Genomic DNA, 16581 nt, shown 5'->3' with positions numbered 1-16581 from the left:
TAACACTTCTGCAAACTAAAGGGATCTAACTTAATAGTCTTTGGAGTTTCTTTCAACTTGTATATAATAGTTCTAGTCTACAGATTATCAAAAGGATGAGATAGAAAATGCCATCCTGGGGACAATGAGATGCTTACTAGTTAAAGGCATTTGCCCTGGGCCTGAGTTAGATCCCTAGATCCCACAAAGTAGAAAAAGAATGAACTCCCACAAGTTGTTCTCTGACCTCCTTAAGAGTGCAGCAGTATGCACATGTGTGCACACCTCCCAATACACACATCTATATATCAATAAGCATACAAATAAATAAATCTAAAATTGCTTGGTCTCTTTAGAAATAAATACAAAATAAATAAAAATAGAAATAAAAAATAAATCCTATTTTAGCAGTTCCTTTTAATTCAAATTCCCACATATTAGACTATGAGAGCAAGCAAAATACTTGTTAGATCCACAAACAAAAAAACAGTATGACTTATATGCAAGTAAAAATCATAGAGGTAATTATATGTACCTATTCAAAAATAGGTATTTTCCTGTTGGCTCTGTAGCTACAATATTGTCATAATGTTTCTAATCTTTACCATAACTTTGTGTTGTGATTATTCCAATTTTGAGATAATATAGCTAAAGTTCTAATAAATTCTATAATTAGTCAAGGCCATGAATATATTAAGGGAGGGAGGCAGATCACTCAATTGAGTGTGTGCATTAATTGTCTATGGTTCTCATATGGTAACGCATTGTTATTGACCATTATCTGTCTTATCTCATAGGAAGTTCTGTCTTTTAGATTACAGGCAAAATGATTTATAATACAACAATTCCACAACATCCTTTAAAAAAAACAAAACCCTAAATCTTATACATATGCATTATAATTCATGTAGAAACGTGTCCATATTTACTTTGCCTTTATTATGTCATACTGGCACTGCTCAACAAAAAAAGCCAGCCTATATAGAATGTATCCTCCATACTTCATTCAGTTTGCAACTTTGCTCATCTTTATGATACAATTTAGTTATTCACTACTACTGTGCCTGAAACCAACATAGATTATGAGCAGTATGCCATCAGGCCAGACCTTAACAATCATGACATACATAATTATTTATCAGTGTTGAAAGCAGTGATGAGCTTGAAGCATGCTCATAGCATCTATTGTGACGTATAAATCTACCTTATCCTCATTATTACATGGCCCTAAATCACATGACAGAAATGAGATTCCAATTCAAATTTTTGTGATAATAAAATTCTTATTCTTTCTCCACATAAAAGGTCTGCAATTTGAATTTAGCTATATTATCTCAAAAATACACAGAAAAATTTATCCATGCTTTTTATGTTCATTGTCTAATTAAATACAAAGTTAAATTGTATTCTGTTAGGGTTGAATTTTATACTGTTTAAGTGAAGTGTATGGATTTTTTTTGATAAATATACTTCAAGCCAGAAAAAAAAGCTGTTGAGAATTTTACCATATAACTTTAATTGTATTTACTTTAATATGTGTTTAAAATGGAAGAGCAATGAAGAATTAGTATTGGCTGAACACTCTATCGTCCATGCATTGTTGTGGAACTTTTAAGATGATTTCATTAAGCTCCCATTGTTTTCAAGATCACCTCTGTAGCCATGGAACATATATTCCAATACCTGTCTGAATACTTTGAAACCCATGTATAATTTTGCTATATCCTTTCCATGTCACACAGGGACAGTGTATTTTCTACAGTGTTCAGAGTTCAGGATAATCTGCTACACATGTTCTTCACTCCTGACATAGACATCTTATTTGTTTGGAACTAATATTTTTTTCTCTCGCTCTAGACCATATTGGTTCTGGTATTCTACAACAAAGATCTAATCACTTCCATCTCTCACATCAACCCTAATCAGGTCTATGCACAGGACCTAGAAGTTACTCTAGCTCTTCTGCAAACGTATTCTTTTTTTACCTTCCCTATGCTGTTCAAAGTTCTACCTTCCTCTCTGCCACCTACTCCAGTTTTGATATTTCTACACTCTGGGTTCACAGCATTCATTATCACTTCTATGTCTGCCTTACTAAACTCAGCAGGCACGTTTAATCTTAGCCTGTTCCTAAACTGGCAGTTTAGAAAACAAGCAACTACCAGGAATCATTAATCCTAGTGACAAACTCTTCATTCCAACTGAAAAAGCTCCCTTCTCAGTGGCCCTCAGTGTGCTTGCACTTGACCCTGTTCTCCCATTTCTATTTTCCTTTCTAGCCCCTCACCTTCCTAGGTCTCTTTTTGCATAGGGAGTAAAGTTCTGGGTGATCAATGCACTGTTGTTAGCAAGTAGGTCTCGAGTCCACTCTCTAGCACTGTTCTAATTCCCTTCACTCCTATGATTAGCACTATGATCATCATCGTGTTACTTCTACAGTCTTGCATTACCCAGATTTCCCTAGAGGTCTAAAGCCTCTTAAGCACATTCTTGCCTGTTCAGCATCCTCTATTTCTTCAGATGCTTGTCAATTGGGTTTCTGATTCAGTTCCCTGCTGATCTTCGATGTAAACACGTTCCTAGGTACCTGGCCTCTGGAATGGCTAGCCCTCAACATTAATTGTTAAAGAAGAGGGCCTGACTATGTGCTAAATATAAGAGATAGGAAATGAGTTGAAGACTAGAGAATTTCACTAAATGATAGGATCCAGGGTAACCATAACATGTCCAGGTTTCTACAGTTTTCTATCAACGTTCCACATATAACAACAGATTAAAAGTATCTCTTAGTTTAAATGTATTTTTCTATCATATTGCATTTCTTAATTCACTGAATACTCACAATAGCCCTGTGAGACAGTCATTATACGTCATTATACATCATAAATACTCACAGCACAGAAAGTATCAATAGTTATAGAAAATACACACAAATATCACATTACTAAGAACTAGTATATTTCTATATATTTATTAGTCTGAAAACAAAAAATAAATACACACCAACCATTCATATGGATATTTTCTGAAGAGGCATAAATTTGTACATTAACATCAATCATAATGCAAGTTATCACTTATTCAGCTGATATGGACAATGTGCTCCTCTCACAAAACAAACAAAAAATCTAATTTAATATGACAGTTACTTATAAAAGGTAAGTATTCAGTCAGAATCTGGAGCCCCAGGTGGAACTCCTAAAGACTAGAGCAGGACTTGTCTCTGACTCTATTGCCTGCCTTGGGATCCCTTCCCCTCTGGGTGCCTTGTCTAGCCTCACTAGGAGATGCTGTACCTATTGCTACTGCAGCCTGATACTCCAGGGTAGACTGACTCCATGGTAGTCTCTGAAGATGAAGAGAGAGGGGAAGCTAAATTCAGCACGTAAAATTAATTAATTAATAATGAAAAAGAGGATCAGAAGTCTGAAGCCCTAACTACAAGGCGAGCTTTACAAGAGACTTAGATAACAAACACAGGGAAACGCTGTCTGTGAAAGCAAAGCCACAAGGATTCACCAACGGTCAAAGTGCAGAGTGTGAGTGCAGTTCAGGCACAAATGGAGCATTCTAAACCACTCTTTAACCCCAGGCATCAGGACCAATGCAGAAATGAGAGTTGGAAAGATTGTAGGAGCCACAGGCCAAGGAGACAAGAGGAAAACAGTGCCTCCTGGACACAACAACCTAACATGACTGCTGTAAGCTATACTCACGAATTCACAGCAGCTGTGGCGGCTTACCTAAGACCTGCACATTATCAAGCCAGTCAACATTCTAGAACAGAGTAGAATAGGGGCTCATTACACACACACACACACACACACACACACACACACACACACACACACAATGTTCGTATGCACACATGCATCGTCACATGCACACAAGTACGCACACATGTACTCGCTTGGCTATTCCTCTATTCTGGCTATGGAAGACCCCAGCATGCTGGACTTCTGCAGAATAAAACACTCTTTGTGTTTACATAAAAGGAAAAAGAAAAAGAAAAGAGGAAAAGTTACTTAGAGAATTATTTAATTTATTTAAAATAATATAGTTGGAGCGTTATGGAAGAACTCTGCATACTAGTACTCAGGAGGCTGACGCAAGAGAACCTTAAGTTTGAGGCCAGCCTGAGCTATGTGGTAAAATTCTGTCTCTGAATAAACCATGAACAAAAAATATTATAAGTCATGTACCAATTTTTCTCTTCTTGATACAAGAGGATAAAGATCATCAAAGCTTGTATTATATATTAATATCCATGAAAGATTAAACCACGTTAGACATGTGTACTCACAATATTTCCTGGCTAAAACCATAACACACAACACAAAAGAAAACAACAGCAATAAAACCCAACCAGACACACAAAACAACTACAAAAAACCCACCTTAATATATATTTTATAATATGCATTTTGCATATTCTGTTATAAAATAACAGTATATGAAACAGCACATTATATAAATCAGTAAACATCTCAATAGAAAGTAGTATAAAAATCTATTAAACTAATCTAAGAGAAGAAGTTCCATAAATTAAAATGATGGCACTTGAAACTATTTGGAAAGAATAAATGAGTTAATTATGGCTAAGAATGTCTGACTTTCCTTTTTTTTAAAAAAAAGTGAGAAATGTTCTTATTCTACAGATAAAATAACCTTTATTATAACAATTAACATGAATATTTATAATATATTGTGTATTAATACACAATATATTTACATGGTCTATGTATTATTATGTAAATAAAAACACAAAAGCATTTGAAATTTAGATATTATTTATACATTATGCAAAAAATCTGACTATTAAAAAAAGGTCTGACTATAATAACAAATCTTGCTAATAAAAGATTGTTTCTAAAACCATTTCAAACATAAGCCAAAAAGAGACTATGTTACAAAGTAAAAAGCAAAACAAAAAAAAATTGACAAAATTCAAACCAAATGATCATGACAACTATGTGCTACGTTCTTATCTGCCATGAAATATTTTCATGCAAATTTTCTTTTACTAATTCCTCGAAGTATTTTAACTTATTTTACATAATAATCTTTCAGAAAATAACTTTTAGTGATTAATTTTAAATTCCTTTTAGCAGTTACTATTTTTTTAATTACAGCCTATAAAGTTCTTATTTAGTTTTCATTATCTCATGTTCTTTTAAGAACATATAATATCTGAGGAGTTTAGGCCAATTTCTAGACAGGATACCAAAAGCCAACTAAGAAAGAAAATGGAAAGAGTACTCAGTTGTGGTCCCTCCATAAAAAGAAAGTCCCCAAGGCTTCAGATCACACGGTTGTGATTTCTGTGTAGCTGAGGCAGTCCACGGAGAACAGCAGAGCACCTTGTGTTACACTACACTGAGTGACTTTCATTGATTGTAAATGTTTGCTTTTTAGTGGTAGGAAATATTCTGCTTTTGATTTTAGCTTTCAATTTTTCATTCTATAAATAAAAGTTAATAAACAGATTTCAGCAAGAAAATCCACCTATACTGGAAGGTTTGCCCCACACACACCCCACCCTCTGACAAAGGAAAAATTGAAGTCAATCTGGTAAAACAGGAGAAAAAACAAATGAAATTAGGAGAGAAAAAACTATCAAAAGAGAGAAAACATTGAAGAAAAACTATCCAAAGTCATTAATAACTGGAAAGAATAAGTAAATCATAAACCAGCTGTCCTTCCTAGCAAATCAGGGAACTGTGAGCACACATTACTCTCAGGGCAGGAAAACTACCTTCATGTAGGGCATGCGTGCTGAGAGCAAATCACTCTAAATGCGTCTAGGCAATAATTTGATAACACTAACTTTTAAACATTTTAGAAACAAACCATTTGGTCCACTAATTTTTAGATTTACTTTTTAGAAAATGATTGCAGATGGACATAAATGTATTTTATGAGGCCTACTCAGCATTGTAATTCCTTTGGGAAGAGACAGTATGAAAATATAAATAACCTAGTGTAAAACTTAAGTTTCACAGTAATAGTAATAGTATATAAGTATTATAAATTGTGATATAGAAATGTTTATTGCCAAAGAAATACATCAATAACCAAAAGCTGAATTAAAAATAACAAAACACAGTATGATCTCAGCTCTAGAAATCATTATTCTATCTAAATCTGGAAATCATTAACAATTTATAATTAATAATTATATGAATTAAGAAACATACTTAATTGCTTATTTGTATTTCTGACATCTCTACATGTCTACTTACAAATGTTAAGGATACAATATTGAATAAGAATCATAGAAGCATCACTGTAGGCAGAATGTTTTTACATCAGAACCCTGAGTCACCCTGCCCAGCCTTACAGCCCTCACCGGCATGTGTCTCCCCTCTTTCCTGGCAGTGTCGTTTTATCATTATTTGTCATCGTCTGCTTTATCTTTACCTTCAAGCCAACAATGTGAACACAGATCACATTGGCTTTTAAGTGTTCTCTTTAGTTTTAAATTCTTTATAATATACTACTAAGGTGAAGATCTACATAAAAATATTCATGAATGTAGTTCTAGGAGTCTTCCTCTGCTTTGGTATCCACTGAAAGAAAAAATGAACATAGGTTATATAGTGGCCTGAAGGAAGCCGCCTTACTGATTCTGGCCTAAGGATTGGGTGGGAACTGAAGAAACAGAGGATGAAGAAAATTTTATGCCCAGTATACAGAGCAGCAGAAGCATCAAAAGAGAAGCAGATTCATGCTGAGGAACCCATGAGTAAAGCCATGTGGGCTGGGAAAGAGACAGTTATGACTATGAAAACTTCCAAAGGTAAATTTTACATGATTGTGAATTTGAACTTTGGTTGAGCTTTATAATAAGTGATGAGTCCAAAGTTGCAGAAAAGTTCACAAAAAGTAAAAGCAAACTTAATATCACAAGTAAAATTAGATTACCTTTAATATAAAAAAGAATACTTTTGAATAATGTGAAAGTAATTTTATGTAATGAGACATCTTCTCAATTGGGGGCAATTTGCATCTGTAGATTGATCTCCCTTTATCTTCTGTATAAACTCCACCTGTGTTGATGAGCTTGCCTTTAAATATATATCTTTTCATTCTTCCACGACTTTGCATATTACTCTCTGTTCCCATGGTTCTTTTCATATGGTCCCAGCAGGCAAAATCCTATTTGTTCTTCAAAGTCTGACTCAAATGCCAGCCTCTTTGTAAGATACCACCCTTGATCCTCTAGGCAAAAATAATAATTCTTGTTCCCATGTCTTTCCCACTCTTCCCTCAGTAATCACAGCACTTGATGATCTTTGCTGTTATTGTGAATGTGTGCATCATTCCACTTACAACAGTAGCCATCAAGTAGCCAACATATTGTCTAATTCCTCTCTATATCCCAGAATCTAAACACAAAGCGAATATTGTATAAATGTGTCTTGAATACATATCACCAAGTCAGGGGGATAAATATGCTAATGAGAACCTGAAATGTAGGAAAAGTATATTTGAAAACAAAAGTGTAAAGAAAAAACCTTCTTTAGGAAAGTTAATAAAAGTAAATCAATACTTTAAGATTTCAATTGTGATATCTTGTTTTACATAATGTTCTACTAACTTCTATATGGCCAAAATGGACAAGATTCTTTAAGGTACTGTGGAATTTGATTATCACTTAAGCCTTTCAAGTGAATTCATTTTAATTAAAAATTCTCTTTGAATTCCCAGCTTTGTATAATATGAAACTAAACCTAATAATCATAAATCAGTTAAGTCCTTAGTATAGTGAAGGCATTAGCTTTATTTTTCTTATTAAAGCAATGCTACAAAATGAAATCCAAGTTGATGATACAATAATTCTACAATATCACAGTTTAGAAAGATGGGATTAAAGCAACTAACCAAACTGTTTCATGTCTTCAGTTTGCCTCACACACAGACAGCAGAGGACAAACCAGGAGCCCTAGCTAGAGAGAGGCCTGCAGGACACAGGTGAAGTCGAGTGGCTGTTAACATCTCCTCAGTGACTCTGTGAACTAATACAGTAATGGATATACAGTACCTATCAGTGTGCTAAGAGCAGTCCACTTTTCATTATTTAGCACTATTGTTATTACCTAAGGACAGAGCTCAACAGTTCTCTGAGCTAGAATACTTCAGAACTGAATGACTTGAGTCTGGCCTCCTCTGCCAAGCAACCACCTACTTTGTGTATGAGTACCACCACTTAGCAAGGGTCACTGGCTGACAATAACAAGAGAGAAAGTAAATAATGGGCATAGCTTGATTCATACCCAAACTCGACAGGCTTCACATGCCTCTTTATTCTTGTCCCTTGGTAGCACTGCCTCTCTCCAAACTATAATTCATGATTCTGTGCCCCACCCGGAAAATAGCTGTGAACTTTTCCTCATCAAATTATCCATGACTAACAGCATCTTATAATTCTTGTGGATGACTGAAAGCGAATGAGCCTGATGAAAGAGTGCGGACTGAGTGGTAGCAAACTGGGGTACTGCTTGCTCTATTCTCCATTACTTTGCTCAGAGGAGCAGGATACAAGAAAATGGGTGAACTGGTCCATGAGTGGGGGCCTGGGGATGAGGAGGGAGACAACAATATGATGGTTTGGGCAGAGAAGCATAACATTTTAGTTATTAAACTTTGAGTAAAATATTGTAATCAGAAGGAAAGCATACTCAGCTATGACAGCAATGTTCGACTACCTATCACAACGGTCATCAGAGATGACAGTAAGGAAACTAACTCTGAAACATAAAAGATCTTTTATAGTAACCTACCATCTTGGCCTAAGCCTGGGCAGACGCAGATATACCAGCTGACTGAGGTAATACACTGCCCTCTCCCTTCAGGATAGCACGTGTATGTAAACTACTTGATCTAGGCACTGCTTCCATTCCCTCCTTAAGTGTAAATACACATGCGTTAGTGTTGTGTGCTGAAGTGAGGCCCTGGTTCTTCCTCCCAGACTCATGCTTCCAGAAATAAGACTCAGACTCAAAATTTATATTACAAGTATCTTGGTCATATACATAGGCTCATCCCTGACTAGATATATCTTAACATATTCCATTCATTCTAATCTACCTTCTATCATGTGGCTGGTTACATGTATCTGCCTTATCACACCTTCCTGGACAGTCTCCTACCTGGCTTATCCCAAATCCTTTCTCTTCCAGATGTCCCCTCTGTATCTTCTGCCTAAGCCACAGGACATAGGCTTTTTAACGAGAGACAATGCATCCATACAGTACACAGATATTCTCTACAGTTGTGGCAAACTCTTAAGAAATTAAGTAACTATAATCTTTACCTTTGGCTTACTTTATTAAATATTTATTTATTTTACGTGTATGTGTGTTTTGGCTTGTATGTGTATACACCACATGTGTGCCTGGTTCTCTTGGAGCAAGAAGAGGACACTGGATACCTGGAACCAGAGTTACAGATTATTATTGGCTATGTGTATGCTGAGAACAGAACCGAAATCTTCTGGAAGAGAAGCAAATGTTTTTTCTTTTAAACTAATCCATCTTTTCAAACAGTCCTCTCAGGTTTTCTATTTGTGAACAAGCAAAATGAAAGGCTTAACATTAGACAACTTGTTTTTCACTGATATCCCATTCTACTCCCAACTTACAGATTTAGAACCAGAGAAGTTTAATGTATAGACCTGACTTAAGAGTTCCAATTTGAGTAGCTTCAAAACTCATGGTTCTGAGACTATAACAGTTTCACATATAAACTAATTCAACTTCCTTATTTAAAAGTGAAGACATCAAAACTCACAGAGAAGAAAATACTTGGTCAAAAACAGTCAACTTTTTATTTATCTGCTAATTTTGAGTGCATACTATTTGCAAAGCCTATGAAAAATACCAAAGTTAATTTTCAATTGACCCTTCATAAGTACCTTCCCACACTTAGTTCTTCTGCAGTCCAAATGAAGTTACATGATATCATAGTATATGGCTCAAAGACATCTTTGAGTGGTTGACTGAACGTGATGAATTTCTATTTTGATGGCAAAACTGAGTCTATAACCAATGAGTTCTGGAGGAACTTCCTTTTGAAAGAATCAGAAGAACCCTGAGAAGTTCCTCTTATTTCTTAAAATTATTGGTCCCTAGCTGACTATGCCATATATCACCATTATTTATAAAATATGGCACACTAACACTCTCATGGTTACCTAACATTATACTAATGGATCTCTTGCTAAGTATCTGTAAGCATGTGAAGAACTATATATTTCATACATCCTTCTGCTACCAAGAGTGTTCTCAAATTAATACAGTGATTTTTATTCATAGTGCTATATTAATACACAAAACTCTCTAAAAGCAATGGTTCCAGGTGTCAAACTCAATAAATATTTATTATGAATTAATATCAGGCACTAAACAAAGAGGAAACAAACTAATCCAGAGCTTACAGCATAGGAAGGTGCTTTGTCCACAGGGAGATTTTATTATCAAGGAAAGAACAATAGAATCAGCAAGCGATAATATAATAAGGTATACTAGAAAATATTATGATTGGCCTTTTCATTTTTAATTATTCAAATGTTATCATTTAACATTTTAAAGTAATAATGATCCCATAGATCAAAGTGTGTTCAAAGATAATTCTGTCATCAAAAATATATTTCAAAGGAGTTTCTGAAAATTTTGAATCTAACACAGTATCCATTTTAATATATCAAAATACCAATAAAAGTTTCATTAATCAGAGTAAGATGATTAATGATTTCCTGTCCACTCTCCTAGTGGGTGCAGAAGAACTGGTCTAGTATCATATCTAATTTCAGTGTGCAGACAAAAAAGGAAGCAGAATAAGAAGGTGACCTAATTCCAGATTTTGTTTAGTTAAAAAGACAGGCATGCATGAAGAATACACATGCATGAATACACACACTTACACACAGAGACAGGGAGAGACAAAGAGAGATCATTATTTATTGGTAATGTGTTTAAAACTGAAAAGTAAAATAGAAGGAGGTATACCATAAATATGACCACACACAAAAATAACTGCAGTGAATCCTAAAATCTAAATAACAGCCAGACATCCTTGAGGTATCACCTTATAATAAAACCAATGGATTATTTTACAAGATGATATTTACTTAGCACAGATTTGTAATCTGATATTTTTGTACTATATATTATCCTAATATTCACTTATCGGCAAGTATATATCATGTGAGTTCTTTTGTGTCTTGGTTACCTCACTCACGATGGTATTTTCTAGTTCCATTCATTTGCCTGTGAACTTCATGTAGTCATTGTTTTCAATTGCTGAATAGTTAGTATTCACTGTGTAGATGTACCACATTTTCTGTATCCATTCTTCTGTTTAAGGACATTTGGGTTCTTTCCAGCTTCTGGCTATTATAAATAAGGCTGCTATGAACATACTGGAGCATGTGTCCTTGTTATATGTTGGAGCATCTTTTGGGTATATGCCCAGTAGTGATATAGCTGGGTTTGGAGGTAAAACTACTTTCAATTTTCTGAGAAACCACCAGTCTGATTTCTGGAGTGGTTGTACCAGCTTGCAATCCTACCAGCAATGGAGAAGTGTTCCTCTTTCCCCACATCCTTGCCAGCATCTGCTATCACCTGAGATTTTGATCTTAGCATTCTGACTGGTGTGAGGTGGAATCTCAGGGTTGTTTTGATTTGTATTTCCCGGATGACTAAGGATGTTGAACATTTTTTAAAGTGCTTCTCAGACATTAGAGATTCCTCAGTTAAAAATTCTTTGTTTAGGCCTGTACCCCAATTTTTAATAGGGTTACCTGGTTCTCTGAAGTCTAACTTCTCTTCTTCTTTGCAATAGATGGAGATCACTATAGAAAATCACAACCAACCAAAATGCAGACTTTTATAGCCCAGTTCCCCATCTACAGCTCAGTGGTTACTGCAGGAGAAGGGAGGAAAGATTGAAGTAGCAAGAGGATCACAGAGTTTTCTGTGAAGCTGTTCTCCTAGTGATGTCAAAAGCTACACCCATAAAGTTTCACCAATATGACTCTCTAACCATGAGCGGAAAAGGAACAAAAGGCATGCCAAAGTGGGTGTGGGAAAGCCCATGAACTCTTAACCCTACACAAAGAATTACAGACAATGAAGGAGTGCTGAAAGCAGGAGAAATGGTCTTCTAATTGGTTGTCCGATAACAAATGGTACCTCCTGAACACTCATGCAACATTGTTTAGTCCAAGCAGGTTGTATTTAGAAATATTATCTACTATATATTATATATTTTATGTTTATGTAAAAACATACACCCATGTAACAATTAATGAAAAAAGAAGTTATAAATTTGAATGAAAGCAACAAAGTATATAGGAAGTTTGTATAGAGAAAAAGGAAGGAGATTTCTGTCTCTCTTTGTAACAGATAAAGACTACTATAGGAAACCATAACCTGTTCTTGCAGAGGACATCGGCTCAGCTTCTGACACTACTTGGAGACAAAGTCTCAAGCCAACTCTCTCATCCTTGCTCACTGTTTTCCCATACTCCTGCATGACCCCTGAACCTTAGGTTGTGGAGTTCCTCTGCAGATGAGTCCATTGGAAATACACTTCTTCCTTATGAATGGTTGTAGTTTCCTATAGTAGTCTTTATCTGCTGCAAAGAGAAACAGAAAGCACCCACACAGTGTCTCACAGCCATTGGTAATTGTAGTTTAAGGAGTATTAATGCCTTCTTCAGACCTCTGACTGCACTGGGTACCTGTGCAGTACACAGATATGTATGTAGACAAAGTATGTAGAAAGATAGAAAATAAAATAAATAAAAACTCCAAAAGAAAAATTGTTTCATTATGGGATTTTTTCAAATAAAGTATGTTTTTGTTGTTTTTCTTGCCATCTTCTTCCTGTCTCCTTCCCTTCCTTGTTCCTTTCCATTCCTGATAGGATCCCTTGCACTCATGTTACATGTAGCTTTCGCTTCCCTCTTTCTCAGCACCTCTAATTTCTATTGTGTGATCTAGTATCTAGTTTTATACTCTGTACTCATTTTCACACTACCATTCACACACACACACACACACACACACAACACATTAACATGTACTAAAAGTTATGATCTATCTACTATTATTGTCTATTGTCGAAAAAGCAAATGTTATTTGAAAATCCAAAAGAGAAAAAAGTTTATATTGTGTAACCTGTGGGCACACATCAAAGTGTGTATTAGATTATAGAGTCCATATTTATTAGCCCAGTTTGTCTAATTTTGACCTTATAGTGGGGTCTTGCTTACTTATTAATTTGTTAAAGCTTATTACATGAAGTATTTGCAAACACTGGTTGACAAATACTAAAAGGCCTCAATCTCTTTTGTCCTTAATGTTTTCTTTTTTAACTGTCAACATAATATGTGTCACTATAGAAGGGCTATGAAAGCATAAAGGAAGAAAAATGCTCATGCAAAGTTCAATCTGCACACAGAAAAAGATTTTTTGGAAGAATGAATAAAGCAATGAATATTCCCTAATTTAACTATACTACTCAGTCAAGCAGATATGAACTTCCATTATACGTAATCACAATAAAGATATAAAATGGTTCGATCACACTGCAGTTGTGTAATTCTGGGAAACTTACTAAATATACCTATGCTTTAATATTATCACCCATATGGGAATGTCATCATAACATCTTCACATGACGAAACAGCCTAAGGTCACAGGGAACCACAACACCACAAGATGTAGAAGATGAAAATGATTCACTTATATTTCTTATACTTTTGATTGTGAACCTAGACTTAATGGCTGTGCCATTTCTCTACCCTCACTTGCATTTCTTATAACAAAAAAAAAAAAACCAACCAAACAAGAAAGTGACAAAATTGGATATGAAAGAAAAAACTTTATAAAAATGGTTTATTCATTATGATAGCTTAGCTTTGGCTTCCAGGACAACATATAATAGTTTTGAAATTTTCCCCTACTGCTATATATCGTACCAATAGTTTCTAACATGTCAGGGGTGTTTTCTTCCCACTCCTCAGCAGCCACTGAAAGTAGAAATAGATAAATATAGCCAGAAAATTTGATATTGAGAAAGACTCGAGATACTGAAAAAGTCATTGCTGCTCATTTATCCCTGTCTGTTTCATAAAGAATAGCATGGCACATGAAAACCTTTCACTTTTAACTTAAAAAATAATTATGCAGACAATTATAGTCTAGAGGTGAATTTTGCTCAGTTGCAACTACAATATTTCTAATGAAATGTTAATTTCTCCCACATTTTTAGACGAAATGCTAAATGTTAACTGAATATTGAAAAGGAAAAATAAAATGCTACAGATGACATGAAATTATATCCAGACCTAGCTTATAGTTTTTGAATAGTGTGTCACTAAATAGTAAATATTTCCTATGCTCATTGTGTTGAGATGACACTTTTAAATCTCAATGCAGAGAATTCTATTCAGAAAAAAGTCTTTTGTGAAGTAAGTTTGTCCATAATTGGAATCACATGCAACATTTTACCTTAACATATTCAAGATCTCACGCATTGTCCTGGGTAAAGTGAGTGAATGGATTAGGAATAAGATAATACAACACGATATGGAGAATGCAGAAGCAGAAGGAGGCAGAGAACCTAAAGAGAGCCCAGAAAAATTTAGACGAAGATTGAAGTCTCCCTCAAGGAGGTGAACTCACAACTCCCATGAATTTATAGCCTTTATGGAGCACACATGCAGGTATTTTGGGTGTGTGAGTAAATCGTGTGTCTACAAAGGCACATGAATAGATGTCAGAGGACAACCTCTGGTGCTGTCCTCATGTCCCGCCTTATTGGAGAAAAAGTCTCTTCAGTGTTTTTCTGCTGTGCTCCCTAGTCTAGTTATACCATGAACATCTGGAGAGTCTTCTGTTTCTGCTTCCCATACACCCACAGGAACAGTAGGATCACAAATGTATAATAGTCCAGCTTTTATGTGAATTCTAGGAATTTGAACTTGGATCCTCCTGCTTACACAGCATAAACTTTTGTTGTTGCTGTTGTTGTTGTTGTTGCTGTTGTTGTCATTGCCATTGTTGTTGCTAAATGATAAGCCATCTTCCCAATCCTTTACTTCTCCTTCTCTACACACCATCTTATTTTCCTAAATAATACCTGAAGAATAAAAAATTACTGTCCAGGAAAAAGTGGAACAAAATAATTACTGTATTCAAAGAAAACAGTAGTTAGATCACAACATAAACTTGTACACAGCTCTGTTGAGTGGGTGAGTGATGATATGCTAGTGTTTGGACTGATAAGCAAGGTGGCTAAAAAAGTAAGTAGTTAGAAGCAACCTTCTACAATTTGAAATGAATTTAGCTGGAAAATGAGGTTCAGCATACAAGGTGAGACACTTTCTTCAAATGCATGAGGTTCAATTCCACGAAATGCAAAAGTAAAAATAATCCAAGTTAAAAGAGAAATCCATATCCTCAGAAGAATCATGTCATTCATTCATTCATTCATTCATTCATTCAAAACTAGAAGGAACCTCATATGACAACTTGAAAATAGATGAGACTCCTACCTAGCAAAAATTTAATCAATTAAAATATTTGTTGAACACTTATATATACCAGAAATTTGTCTAGGCAGAAGACGCTTTGGGTAAAAATACTTTTCTAATGGAAGCTCACAGTGAATAAAACAATGAATCTTTACAGATTCTGATAATAGCTACACAAAGCATAAACTGTAGGTAAAACAGAAAGGACCTTCTCTAGGAGCCACCAAATGTGCGCAGAAGTGCAAGTCTTTTCTGGGCAGCTATTGGGATAAACGACTAAATATTGAAGATATTGCCACATACACAACTCGAGAGAAAGCATTTCAAACAGAAGGCTGAGTAAGGGTAAGACTGAGACAAAAAATGAGGGTAATATGTTCAGAGACAGGGTAGTGTGGTCAAAGCAAACAACATTCAGAATGAGAAGGAATAGGCAGGTCTCGTAAGTAAAGCCTTGCGGATATTCAGAGTGCATTAGAGTTATACACTAGGCAGCAATTAAAAGTCATGTTTTTAAAAATCATTGTAGATGTCACATAAATATTGGCTTATAGGTAGGAAAGAGTAGAATCAGACAGGGTATTTAGAAAGCTGATGAAGCAACAAAAGCTAAGAAAGTAATTTCCTGAAATATGACTGGAGTAGTGTAGTAATACGTGTGATGAAAAACAATCTGATGTGTATCTTCTGACCAATTTTGCACACTTTAAACATATGGCAGGAAAACAACCAAAGTGAGCCATTGTTTTAGGATAAGAAAACTAAATAATCAAAAGACCTATTTAAACCAGGACCAATTAGTATCACTTATACCAAGAAAGCAATACCAAAAAAAAAGGGAACCAATTTGAGAACTATTTAGAAAGAACAGTTTGTAACATTGTATGATTGGATGTGGGGAGTGAAACAAAGAAAGAGCAATTCTCAAATTTATCTGGAATAAAAAAAAAACCCAGGATATCAAAATCCATCCTCAACAATGAAAGAACTTCTGGGGGAATGACCATCCCTGACCTCAAGCTATACTACAGAGCAATAGTGATAAAAACTACATG

At 35.1% G+C, this 16581-nt stretch overlaps 1 protein-coding gene across 1 annotated transcript in view; it reads right to left on the bottom strand.

Annotated features, from left to right (window-relative positions):
• The window catches only part of Agbl4 (ATP/GTP binding protein like 4), a 1249712-nt gene that overhangs the window by 921153 nt on the left and 311978 nt on the right, over window positions 1-16581 (bottom strand). The window lies entirely within an intron of this gene.

Source organism: Rattus rattus, chromosome 1 (assembly GCF_011064425.1).
Source record: "Rattus rattus isolate New Zealand chromosome 1, Rrattus_CSIRO_v1, whole genome shotgun sequence".
Classification (NCBI taxonomy): domain Eukaryota; kingdom Metazoa; phylum Chordata; class Mammalia; order Rodentia; family Muridae; genus Rattus; species Rattus rattus.
Note: the sequence above shows the minus strand (reverse complement) of the source record. Positions and strands in the feature narration are given on the sequence as shown.